The 12,241-nt window shown below is 42.1% G+C and overlaps 1 protein-coding gene across 1 annotated transcript in view; it reads left to right on the forward strand.

Annotated features, from left to right (window-relative positions):
• Positions 1 to 12,241, forward strand: part of EPHA4 (EPH receptor A4) — a 138,135-nt gene that overhangs the window by 26,497 nt on the left and 99,397 nt on the right. The gene's annotated exons all lie outside the window — the stretch shown is intronic.

Genomic DNA, 12,241 nt, shown 5'->3' on the forward strand with positions numbered 1-12,241 from the left:
CTCTTGCTCAGGCTGGTCTCAAACTCCTGAGTTCAAGGTTCAAGCAATCTTCCCATCCTGGCCTCCCAGGGTGCTAGGATTGTAGATGTGAGCCACTGCACCGACCAGTTCCTATTATTTTCAAGTAGTCCAGTGTATGGTATTTTGTTATGTCAGCCTCAACAAAGATAGTTGGTGTCCTAAATCTGCTGCCCTGGGGACCAGGGTTTTTCTAGGTGTGTGGGTCTTAGAGAAATCACTTAATCCCTCTGCGCCCTTGTATCCCTCTTCTGTGAAATAGAGATGCATTATATCTATAAATCTTTTATCTATTTCAGATGATTAATACTTCACTGGACTAAAACATAGCTAGATCTATCATTAATTATACTCTGTTTTTATTGTGTACATTGTTGCTAAGTATAGAATAGAAAACCCTTCTAATTGAGGTTTCTAAATATGATTGATGCTGTGTTCAAGGGAGTTTGTAGATCATGAGGTTATTTGGCTTAGAAAAAAAATCACAAATCCATGTTATTTGTAGAAAATGTGGAATATGGGCAGTGCCCATAGTTCAGTGGGTAAGGGCGCCAGCCACATACACCAGGGCTGGGAGGTTTGAATCAGCCCAGTCCTGCTAAAACAACAATGACAACTGAAACAAAAAAAAATAGCTGAGTGTTGTGGCGGGTAGGAGGCTGAGGCAAGAGAATCGGGTGTTGTGCGCTACTTGGGAGGCTGAGGCAAGAGAATCGGGTGTTGTGTGCTACTTGGGAGGCTGAGGCAAGAGAATCGCTTAAGCCCAAGAGTTTGAGGTTGCTGTGAGCTGTGGTGCCAAGGCACTCTACCCAGGGTGACAGCTTGAGATTCTATCTCAAAAAAAAAAAAAAAAAAAGTGGAATATAGGCAAATAGAAAGATGGGCAAAATCGTGTATAATGAGAGCCATGCTTATCATTTTGCCTGTTACACTTCCAGACTTTCACTGATGTACAAACACACATACTCACCCCACATACACCACACAATGACTTAATGATCATGCAGCATGATCATAATGTCTTTCCAGATCAATAGATACAACTTCCTAACATTATTTTTTAATGGCTTGCAGAGTTGTCTGTTCTTTGAATGGACCACAGTATCTTCAGCTATCCTTTACTGTTAGACATTTAAGTTGTTTTCAGTTTGGTGCTTTTGACAACAGTGCCCTGAATATCCTCGGCAAACCTTAAACCATAGCCTTAATTATTTTCAAATAATTGCCGAGTTGAAAAATATGCATTTTTTTCAGTACATACTAAAGGGTTCGGTTTTGAGATGTATGCTTACTGAACTTGAAATAAGCATAATGAGAAATAGCATACACATATAGGGTCATTCTGTGTTAATTCCTGTGCAGTACTCGTTAATGAAATGAACTCCAAAGTAGAGGTAGTTTTACTCATTAGCACTTGTATGTGAGGAACCTTCTTTTGAGGATCTACTTTCGTGAGATTTTTACCATCAAAGCCTTTCTTTTCATTCTGAAAACTCAATTAATGTTAAAGCTTCTTTTAAACAAATTTAGGATCCTTTGGCTACCTGTGACAGCTGTTGGCAGCTACCCTTTAATGTAAAGGATTATGTATTTCAGATGCTTGATGCAAATTATTGCCTTTAAATCTACTGCAAGTTCTCCCTCTCACTATTTTGAGAGCAGGGGCATCACTGCTTTTGAAACCCAGAGGAAAGCTGCCTTTCAAAAAGACGTTGTTAGAGTGGGGGCTGGATGCGACCAGTTGTTCTTCTATAATTGCGTAGATTCTATTGTCTTACAAGTTTACAGAACACCTTTAGGATTTCGCCAACTGGAAAGGAAAATGACTTCATGAACGAAGTATAGACTTGAAAATACCTACACATACGGAAAGCCTGAGTTCAATCAAATCCCTATAGAGTTGGCTGAGTCTCCTTGCTCCTAAGTTTGAATACATCGATTGCTGTGTAATCAATTGTTTCTGAGACCTTAAAATTCATCTTGTTACTTTTCAGAGCTTACCACCTTGAAACTGGGTCATCTTCGTGCTAACTTCCATACATTTATTGCCCAGGTCCTACTTAATCACCTTGGGATATTATTAATAATTTACTTAAAACTTGTACCTTCTTTTAAAAACAAACTTCTTGCAAGTTATTGTTTCAATTGTGTGAGCAGATTAGGGAAAGTGCTTCACCCTTTCTCTTTCACTTGCCCTCTTTCTTTTCCCTCCCCTCGCTCACTGAAAGGCTCTGGGACACCCGGGCTCTGACCTGGAAGATCTTGTCATTTAGAAGCAGGGGAGGGTTTCTGAGGATGGTGAAACCATGGATGTATTTTCATCACCCTAAAAAACATTTATTCTCCTTTCTATAACCCTTCTTTTAGCAATAAAAAAAAAAATAAAACCATGTTATTTTTTGAATATTTTTCTTTTTTTTTCTTTTTTTTTTTGAGACACAGTTTCCCTTTGTCACCTTGGGTAGAGTGCCGTGGTGTCACAACTCACAGCATCCTCAAACTTTGGCTGAAGAGATTCTCTTGCCTCAGCCTCCCCAGTAGCGGGGACTACAAGTGCCTGCTACAATGCCCGGGTATATTTAGAGACAGAATCTCAATCTTATTCAGGCTGGTCTCTAACTCTTGAGCTAAAGTGATCTCCCAACTGTGGCCTCCTCCCATGGTGCTGGATTACAGGTGTGAGCCACTGTGCTGGCCTTGAATTTTTTTCCTATTAACACACTTTACTATTCATTGTGAAACGTGGGGAAAATGAAAGAAAGAAACACAGCTAGGTACCAAGTCAACTTTAAGTTACATTTGGTAACATCCTGGTACTAATTCCCTGTCCCCTTGTTGCAGATACCCAAGTCAAAAAGAGTTTTACTCTGCTGGGGCATCTGTCATTTCCTCTCTCCTACAGGTTTAGACCAAGGGAAACTGTTTGTTGGTAACCTCAGAATCACGTACTCACTGGATAAAAGCTTCAATAGCTATTGTGCATTGCACTCCTGTTTAGCTTGGGATGAGTATTACCATCCACATGCCTGTGGGGTTACTGCTTCCCACTCACTTTCTTGGCCCAGAAACAACAGCTACTCCTGGTTCCTTCCTGGCTCAACATTCCTGTTCTTCACTGGGACCAGCGCATTTGGCTGTAACCCTGAAATCCTCTATGAATGAGCTCTTGCCGTTCCCTTCCCCTAGGGAGCTGCACCCTATTTCTCAATCCCACAGAATCTTGTTCTGAACCACTAGGAACTTGAATGTGGCTCACCCATCTACCTGCCTCTGACACAGTGGGTGCCTCTGGCTGCTGTTTCCCATTAGCTGAAAGTTTTGAGCGACTGATGTCCTAAACGAAGACCTAGTTCTCTTATCACACTTTGGACTCTGATTTGGTCCTACATCCGTTTCTCTAGAAATTCTTCTGTTGCCTGTCAGGGAGACTTGTACATGCTTGGACGGCCACCCCATCAGAGATAAGCAGTAAGCCCCACATCACAGAAAGTATCTAAGCAGAAACAACACAGCACGAGGAGCTCCGACAGGTATATCTCACTGGACAGAGACTGGAATAATCACTGCAGTTGGTTAAATTCTGAGGTTATTGTAATTCAACAGTACTTGCCTTTCCCACTTCACAGAGTCAATGAAAACTCTTGTGATTCTCCATCCTGTGCTATGCTGACTCGGTCCAGAAGGCTTTGTTGTATTCTCAAATGTAAATTCAAATTTTAAAAAAATCGTATCAATACAAAAAGTAGGACAAAACCCAACTTGATCAGAAGTGTTGTTTGGCCAGGAGCAGTGGCGCACACCTGTAATCCTAGCACGCTGAGGAGGGTGGATTACTTGAGTTCAGGAGTTCAAGACCAGCCTGAGCAAAAGCATGACTCCCACTATCTACCAAAAATAGAAAAACTAGCCAGGTGTTGTGGCAGGCACTGGTAGTCCCAGTTACTTAAGAGGCTGAGGCAAGAGGATCACTTGAGCCCAAAAATCTGAGGTTGCTGTGAGCTATGATCCCACAGAACTCTACCCATGATGATAAAGTGAGATTGTCTCAAAAGAGAGTGAGAGAAAGAGGGAGAGAGAGATGGAAGTGTCATGTTTGATCATTTCAATTGAACTGACCAAATTATCTCAGTTACCTAGTGATTCTGTTACTTCTGTCTGATGGTGTGACAACTGCTTTTTTTGATTTTCTAGTTACACTAATTGGATATATATTCAGTTTGTTTTACACATGGATCTGTGAGTAATCCCAACAAGAGGAGTGGTGGCTACTTTGCTTTTAATAGAGAGAATTTATTGAACTAAATTCAGGAACTGGCCTGTAAGCATGCACAAATGCAAATACACAAAGTGGTATTGGGGTGTGGTGGCGAATCTCCCCTCTGTCTGCCCCTTCCTCCACATCCGTCCAGCCTTCCTTAGGCAGGGGGATTACAAATCTTCTGAAACCTGACTGATGATCATGGGCGCCCTCCTACTCTGAAACCACCACTGGCATTTTGATATGACTCCCCGAGAGAAGGTTCTCCCAGCTCTTTTATCAATGTTCCTCCATAGCTTTAAAATCCAGCCCTGGTGCTTTCTTCAATGCAGTGCACCCCCCTACCCCCCAGGAGCCTTCCTGCTGGTCTTAATTTTACACATTCCACAAGGTCCTGCTAAAGGACCATTTTCTTCCCCCTTCCAACTCTCACGCGTATTTTGACTGCATTTCTTGATATTACTTATACTTTCTAATGATATTTTTATCTTGCCTTTCAGGACACAGAGTGTATAGTATTAGTGAATAAATGCTCTGCCACTTACTAGCTGTTTGATGTCAGGCAAATCAATTAGTTTCTCTGTGCTCAGTTTTACTTCTATATAAAGTGCAGATAGTAACGTGCCTACTTCATCAAAGTAGTGTATGGATTAAATAGGTAAATACAGTAAACACAGCTGAACCATGCCTGGGACGTAGTAATCACTCATAAATATTAGCTCTCACTACTGTTACTACTGCTACTATTACTGGATTGTTGTGGCCCTGTGCAAGGTCCCTAAGCTTGGTGAGAAGAGTTTAAGTTGTTTATGAGACCCCACTTTCCCCTTCAGTTAGATACTCTTGTTCAGTGAACAACCTATACGACCGTATATTGCAGTTCTGCAGCAGAACCTATACTCTTCCCAGGTAAATCTATATTTTATTTATCTTTGCATCCCCTGTCATGCCTAAAACAGAATAGCCCTCAGAGTCCTACTCAGTCTTGGCACTCCATGTGAATGAGGAGCTGGGTGTGGTGGCTCACGCCTGTAATCCCAGCACTTTGGGAGGCTGAAGTGGGTGGATTGCCTGAGCTGATGAGTTTGAGACCAACCTGAGCTAGAGCAAGACCCTGCCTCTAAAAACTAGCCAGTGTTGTGGTGGGTGCCTGTAGTTCCAGCTACTTGGGAGGCTGAGGCAAGAGAATCAGTCACTTGAGCCCAAGAGTTAGAGGTTGCTGTGAGCTATGACCCCAGAGCACTCTACTGGGGGCCACAAAGTGAGAGTCTGTCTCAAATAAAATAAAATAAAGTGGGCTCGGCGCCTGTGGCTCAAGCGGCTAAGGCGCCAGCCACATACACCTAAGGTGGCGGGTTCAAATCCCCAGCCCGGGCCCGCCAAACAACAATGACGGCTGCAACCAAAAAATGGCCAGGCGTTGTGGCGGTGCCTGTAGTCCTAGCTACTTGGGAGGCTGAGGCAGGAGACTTGCTTGAGCCCAGGAGTTGGAGGTTGCTGTGAGCGTGATGCCATGGCACTCTACCCAGGGGGGATAGCTTGAGGCTCTGTCTCAAAAAAATAAAAAATAAAAAATAAAATAAAATAAAATAAAGTGAATGAGGAAATGAATGTAAAAAGGAGAAAGTAAAAATGTTGATATGGTTTTGCTTGTTTATAAGCTGTCCATTGATTTTTGAAGCACAGTCATAGAATATATCATGCATTTTCTTTCTTTCTTTCTTTTTTAGAGACAAAAGAGTCTCATTTTGCCACCTGGCTATTTTTTATTGCAGTTTGGCTGGAGCCAGGTTTGAACCCGCCACCCTTGGTATATGGGACCGGCGCCCCTACTCACTGAGCCACAGGTGCCACCCTATATCATACATTTTCAGAAAGAAACCGGCATTTGCCACCATCTTATTGCAATACTGGATATGTCATAAATTTAAAAAGTAATTGAAACTGAATTTTCTGCAAGTTTATTTACCAGATCAAAGAGTGACTTCAACTTTCAGCACTTATTTTATTTGCCAGCATAAACTTATGTATTCAGTCAAGTGCCAAGAAAAAAGTTAATCTTCTGAATTATGTGGATTCTGGCAAATCACTCTTTCTTTTGAGGAAAAAAAAAAGAGAGCCTTAAGTTTTTATCTCCCCTTCAGCAAATCCAACTGATTATAATAGTGAGGATAAAATTCTAGCAATTAATTTAATAGCTCTAGGCTGCTAATCATTCCAAAAATGTGACATTACCCAGAATATACTGGTTACCCTTATAGCATGTCATTGATATATAATTCAATTGATTTTCACACTTTTTACATTCAGAAATGAAATATAACTTTTGTCATGTCACTAGATTGGAATTCTTTGACAATACATTAACATGCCAAAAATAATATTACACACAAGAATAATGTAGAAATAAATTACAGGTAGACCTGTGTCCCTAAGGAGATTTTCATCTGTGTCTTAAACAGAAGACTTACAACCCTTCTCCCACAGCTATTTCATCCCAGTATGTATGTTTTAGGTTCTTAGTTCGATTCACAATAAATTACTCATTTTGTGCTTGCTGCATGGCCAGCGCTGTGTCGGCTTTGCTGGGCAGTGGACTCACACAAAAGAGTCTGTGTAGTTCTAAAAGCACCACACATTTTTTTTTTTTTTTTAAAAAGGGCAAATATGGAGACTTTCAATCCTTCAAAAGGACAGTCTGTGGATGATTCTACTGCTACTTTGGGGGAACTTTTTTGGAGCTCTCTTTCAAAATGTCTAGCGCCTCCTTTTTAAATGTGCTTAGTTCTGGATCATTTTGTCCACTTTAAAAATGGATCCATTTTGGAAATCTAATAATTCCTAGACCGAGATTTTGATAAAGTGAGTCATGCTGTGTAATTCTGGGTTTTAGTCAGGAACAGTGGGTGATGGCAAAATGACAGACTGTTTTTAACAGTGATGTTTAGCTTGCTTTGAGTGCAGCTTCAAGTGAAGTTTTGGAGCATCGGAAACAGGAATGGAATAAGGATGTTATAGACCTCCAGCATCCTTGGATTTAACTGTTTAATCTCAATGCAACCTCCATGAGTGTTGGGCCTTGTTTGTCTTCTTAGAGACTAAAACTGAGTCTGATTCCTAGTTGCCATTGAAATGTATGAATCAGTGATTAAATACTTGGGAGAAAGAATGTTCACAACAGTTCACAAATGTACCTGAAGCTCCCTGCTGGGAGTGGTTCATCGCTGCATCCCCGCCCCTTCCTGGTATTAATTGACTATGCTGAGGTTGCTATGCACTCACCTGACGAGAATTTGGCTTTGTGCTAAGCACTTTATTTTTGGTATTTCACTGTTTATGCTACCAAAAATTGGTGGAAAAGTGACTGTCATCATCCTCTTTTCAGAAAAGACGAAGGCTCAGAAAAGCTAAACAGCTTGCCCAGAGTTGCACAGCTAATAAATGAGAAGCCTGGACTCATCCCCCGAAGTCTGGCTGCTGACCAGGCCTGTTAAGCACAATTCTTTGCTGTCTTCCAGCGCAACTTGGTTATTCCAGCTTGGTGCAGATTCTAACATTATGCTTCCAGTCCTTCTAAACGAAGGGTAAAATAACCTCTTTTCAGAGATAGAGACGGGGCCAAAGTACACTCCAGAGAGGAATTTTCTAATTTAGAATTTAATGGGAGTTTTGGGCAGTAATCTTTCAAGGTTTCCATGGTCTCCTCTAGAGCGTCCTCCTATGGTAGGTATTCGCTCAAGGGCGGCTGGAGTGGGAGGATGATAGCCACTAGGAGACATATTAAAAGTCATTTTTACTTAAGCCCAAGTTTCCAGAAGACCTGCTATCTTCTGAGGAGAGGAGTACAGCACAGTAGGGTCCAAAGTTTATAATCTTTTCTCTGAAAGCATCTCATTATTTGATCATAGACAAGTTCCTTAGCTTTCCCACTTCAGTTTTTGTATCTAGAAAATACTAATAGTTAACTGGAATAAATAGGTCACCCACAGGGTGCCTTTTAGCTCTTTGGGTGTCAAAATGTATAAGATAGGAAGTAATCCTTTCCCAAAGATTGTAAAAAACTACCAGGAAAGGTTTCCAAGGACAGGAGGAACGTGATAAATGGTAGATAAATAAAGTTGGGAAGGGAGGAATGAGCCTGCATTGAGCTGGGAACTGGATTAGGGGCCTCGCCCTGGGGTTGAAGAAGGGGTGGGGCTAGATTTTGAAAGGCTGAAGAGGGCAGGACTTTGGTCCCTTTCCCCCTGATAATGAGTCAGACTAATCATTAGATATTTCTTGATGGCCGGCTATCTTCTAGCCATTTGGAGACATTGATCGCTGGGAAGTTCTTTCTGCACTAGACTGGTGAAAGAAGATATTTCAAGGGAATGTGCCATTGATATGATGATTTGGAATGTTTACCAAAAATCTTTCTCTATCACTTCAGACTTGCAAAAGGAAGATAAGGAAAACCCCAGAGTAAAGTGTACTTGAAGATTATATTTAAAGGGGAAAGTGCCTTTGATTTGCCATGATTGATGCTGTATTATCTTGTAGATGGGTGCTTTAGAGTAGTAGAAAGAGGCAATGATATTTATTCAGGTTTGGAATTTGGATCTATTCTAGAAAGTCAACACGCGGCTGTTACTGTTTGTAGGTGTAAGGATGGCCTGAGATGAGTTTGTGCTTTCTGGGCTTTTCTGTCTGATGATGAGCCCGAGTGGTTCCAAAAGTGAGTTTGTACATCAGAACCACTTGAGTTGCTTGTTATGTTACAGGAAGACAGGGCCCAACGGAGAGAAATAGCACCCAAACACCACGTTTATAAAAGGAAGGGCCTTATTCACCAGCTGGAGCTTACACATAGAAGAATTCCAAAAAGCCACATTCCCTGACTGGCTTGGTCTTTCCCTTTTTATTGACAGCCAAAAGTTCCACCCCACAGGTATCCTTCTCACTGGCCAGTTTGAATCAAGTGGGAGATACTATTCCAGCCCCTATAGAATGACAGGATTTCATAGAACTGGGAAATTTCCAAGTTCCAGGAAGTTAAGTTTACAAATTCCCAAGAGCTGAGTCACCATGGAGAGGACCCTGCAGGTGCATCCCTGTGGGCTCCTGGAGAAGATCTGTTCTCCTAGACCTCACCCTTCTCAGCTGTCCTCTCTCAATTACGAATGTACGTTTTTAAGGTCATGTCTCAATAGTTTGGAGTTGGCAATCTGAATTTTTTAATAACCTCCTGCATGGTTCTGATTAATATTGGCTGAGGACCAGTATTTGGAAGGAACTTGCCTACTGCCTACACCAAAAGTACACAGAACCAAAAGTCATTTGTGGATCCCCTTGCCTAGTACAAGATCCATGGGAGATAAAAGTGCTACTTGTTTCTTTTTAACCTGATAGGAATGAAAAGGTCTGAGGATCCCAGAATGATGGGGAAAGTTTCAATCCCAGCTAGGTAGAAATTAGCCAGCGCCACACATGTTTGGATCAGAGGCTGTGAGTAATATTCTTTCTGGTCATTAAAAAAATTAAATCATGTAGGTGCTCAAGTGAAGAGCAGTTCTGTCTACTGGCGGGGTATAAGTTATTTACCTTTTTTCTCTATTTCTTGGGAGGGAAAGTAACTGGAGGTAAAACCACACAGAGGTGAAAGGCTGTTTAGAGTGTAGGCATATAATTAAATTAGCAGCTAATTGTGCCTAGAACAAAGAAAACAGTAGAAAAAAGAAAAACAAATCAAAAAGTTACTGACTATTGAGATTTTTAGGCAGAGCTAACAAACTGACCATGGGTTCCAGGGATAATCACAGCCTAGACGTTGTTTGTTCCCTTTTTACTAAATGGTAGAGAAGTTCACACAACCCCAGCTACTGCATCCAGATGAGTGAAGGCAGCCAATTTAGGCTGTTATCAGGCATCTGCAAGAGGCAATTTTTCATCTGAGCAGGGAGATCCTGTCTAGGTACCCATGTTAGAACTTGGAGCACTTGCAGCTACAGAGGCTCAGAATCTTCTGGAGTTAGCAGAGCATTCCACTAGAGCAGGGCTGAATGGAGATTAAGCCAGGAAGACAAATAAATCAAAACAGAATCAGGTATGGCAACAGCGCTACAACCAGTGCAGAGAAATTTTCCAAAGCCACCTATGAGGAACTAGAACCCCAGTACTTTACTAATAGTAGGTATGTTTTTACACAAATTCTTTTTTTTAAATTATTTTTATTTTTGAGACAGGGGTTTGCTCTGTCATTCAGGGCTAGAGTGCAGTGGCACCATCATAGCTCATTGCAATCTCAAACTCCTGGGCTCCTCTTACTTCAGCCATCTAAGTAGCTGGGACCACAGGCCACCATACCTGGCTAATTTTTCTATTTTTTGTAGCGATGGGGCTCTCACTTGAGCTGGTCTAGAACCCCTGCCTCAACCTGCCAAAGTGCTTGGATTATAGGTACGAGCCACACTGTGACTACAGTTGGCCATAAACTCCTTCTGTAGTAAATAGTATACAGTTTATTTTAATTATGGCCATTTTTAAAACATCCTTTCAGGTATTCTTTTAAAGGCGTCAATTAGAATGATCCATGAAGATATCCTTCAAGAGAAAGAGTTGGGCTGAGTTTTGAAATTGAGTCTCTGCTTATCCGGATTAGACTGACCCAATAAGAATTACCAGTAGGATACAGGGCCCTGCCCAGGGCCGTTCTTATGTACATTTTATTTCCTTAAGTTGTGAAACACATGGAGTGTCACACTGGTGTGTGAGAAGGGAGTCTCACAAAGAAAGGCCTTTTGTCCGGAACCTTCTAGCAGGGTTCTCCCAGCTATATGGTTGCTCCCAAGGTGGCAGGAAGTGCGCCTATCATTCTCATTTGGGAGTGGGAGTGGAGTAGCCCTGGAGAAGGCTGTTCTTCATACAGGGGAGATCATCTCTCCCATCTTTAGAGTCTGAATCGTACCCTCACAGGCACCTTTCTTGACAGTAGTCACATTACTAAAAGTCAGGATGCATTAGAAATCAGATTGATTTCTTTGAAAGAAGCGCAGTCCCGGTACCATCAGTGTTACATAGTTTTTTTAACTTCAAAGACTGTCCTGTGTGCTGTATTCTGTGTGTCTAGAAGCTGTGTTGACTTTAGGAGTCACAGGTGGGTGTGGGCCAGCATTTCAACATTTTTTGTTCAGCGACACACCTTTGCAATTCTGCTGTGAGTGCATCAGCTTCCTCCTCCCTGCAGTCATCAAGCCCTCAAGTCAAGTGTACATCTGCACCATTATTAACACACACGGGGCAGGCGAGGGCTGGTTACCACCACTGCCTCCATCTCCTCATTCAACTGTTTGCAAAGAACTCAAACAGAAATAGAGAAACCAAGTCAAAAGAAGACAGATCTTTTGCTTAGGATGAGCTGTAACATATTTTGAGCAAAATAAAGCAAGTGTTTGGTGATGTGGAGCTGCCTGACAGTCTTGTGAATACTGGGTTTATTATAATGCCTGTTCATTATTCAGTGTAACTTTCCCATCGTGTATATGCCAAGGCCATTTGTAGTAGGTAATTTGTTGTTGTTGTTTATTTGGCTTCCTCTCCCTGCTCCACCTCCAAAAAATGTAATTAAACACAAGAAACTCAAAGAGCCAGGGCAAGCCTACCAAAGGGAAACTGGACCCCTCCCAGAAGAATCAAAGCCTAAGTGAGCACTGGGGGTCTTCACACAAAGCCTGGGAGTGAAAGCTGGTACAGAACTAGCTGGTTCCAGAACTTGCTGGGGCCTTCTGCAATGGGGGTACTCTTAACAGGGCCAACCTGTCTGAGAAGGGGTGTTTGCTGGCCTTGTCAAAGACTTCCTTGCCGTGGACACCCAGAAAGTGGGTTGCTGCCCCTTAGGGGAACTAGCCTAGGGCACTTGGTCGGGACAAGGTGCCCAGATGGCAGAAAGCAGCCTCTGGCTGGCCACAGTAACATGCAGTTTGGACACAA

The sequence above is a fragment of the Otolemur garnettii genome, unplaced genomic scaffold, assembly GCF_000181295.1.
Source record: "Otolemur garnettii isolate 467f Iridium unplaced genomic scaffold, OtoGar3 scaffold00013, whole genome shotgun sequence".
In the NCBI taxonomy this organism is placed as follows: Eukaryota; Metazoa; Chordata; class Mammalia; order Primates; family Galagidae; genus Otolemur; species Otolemur garnettii.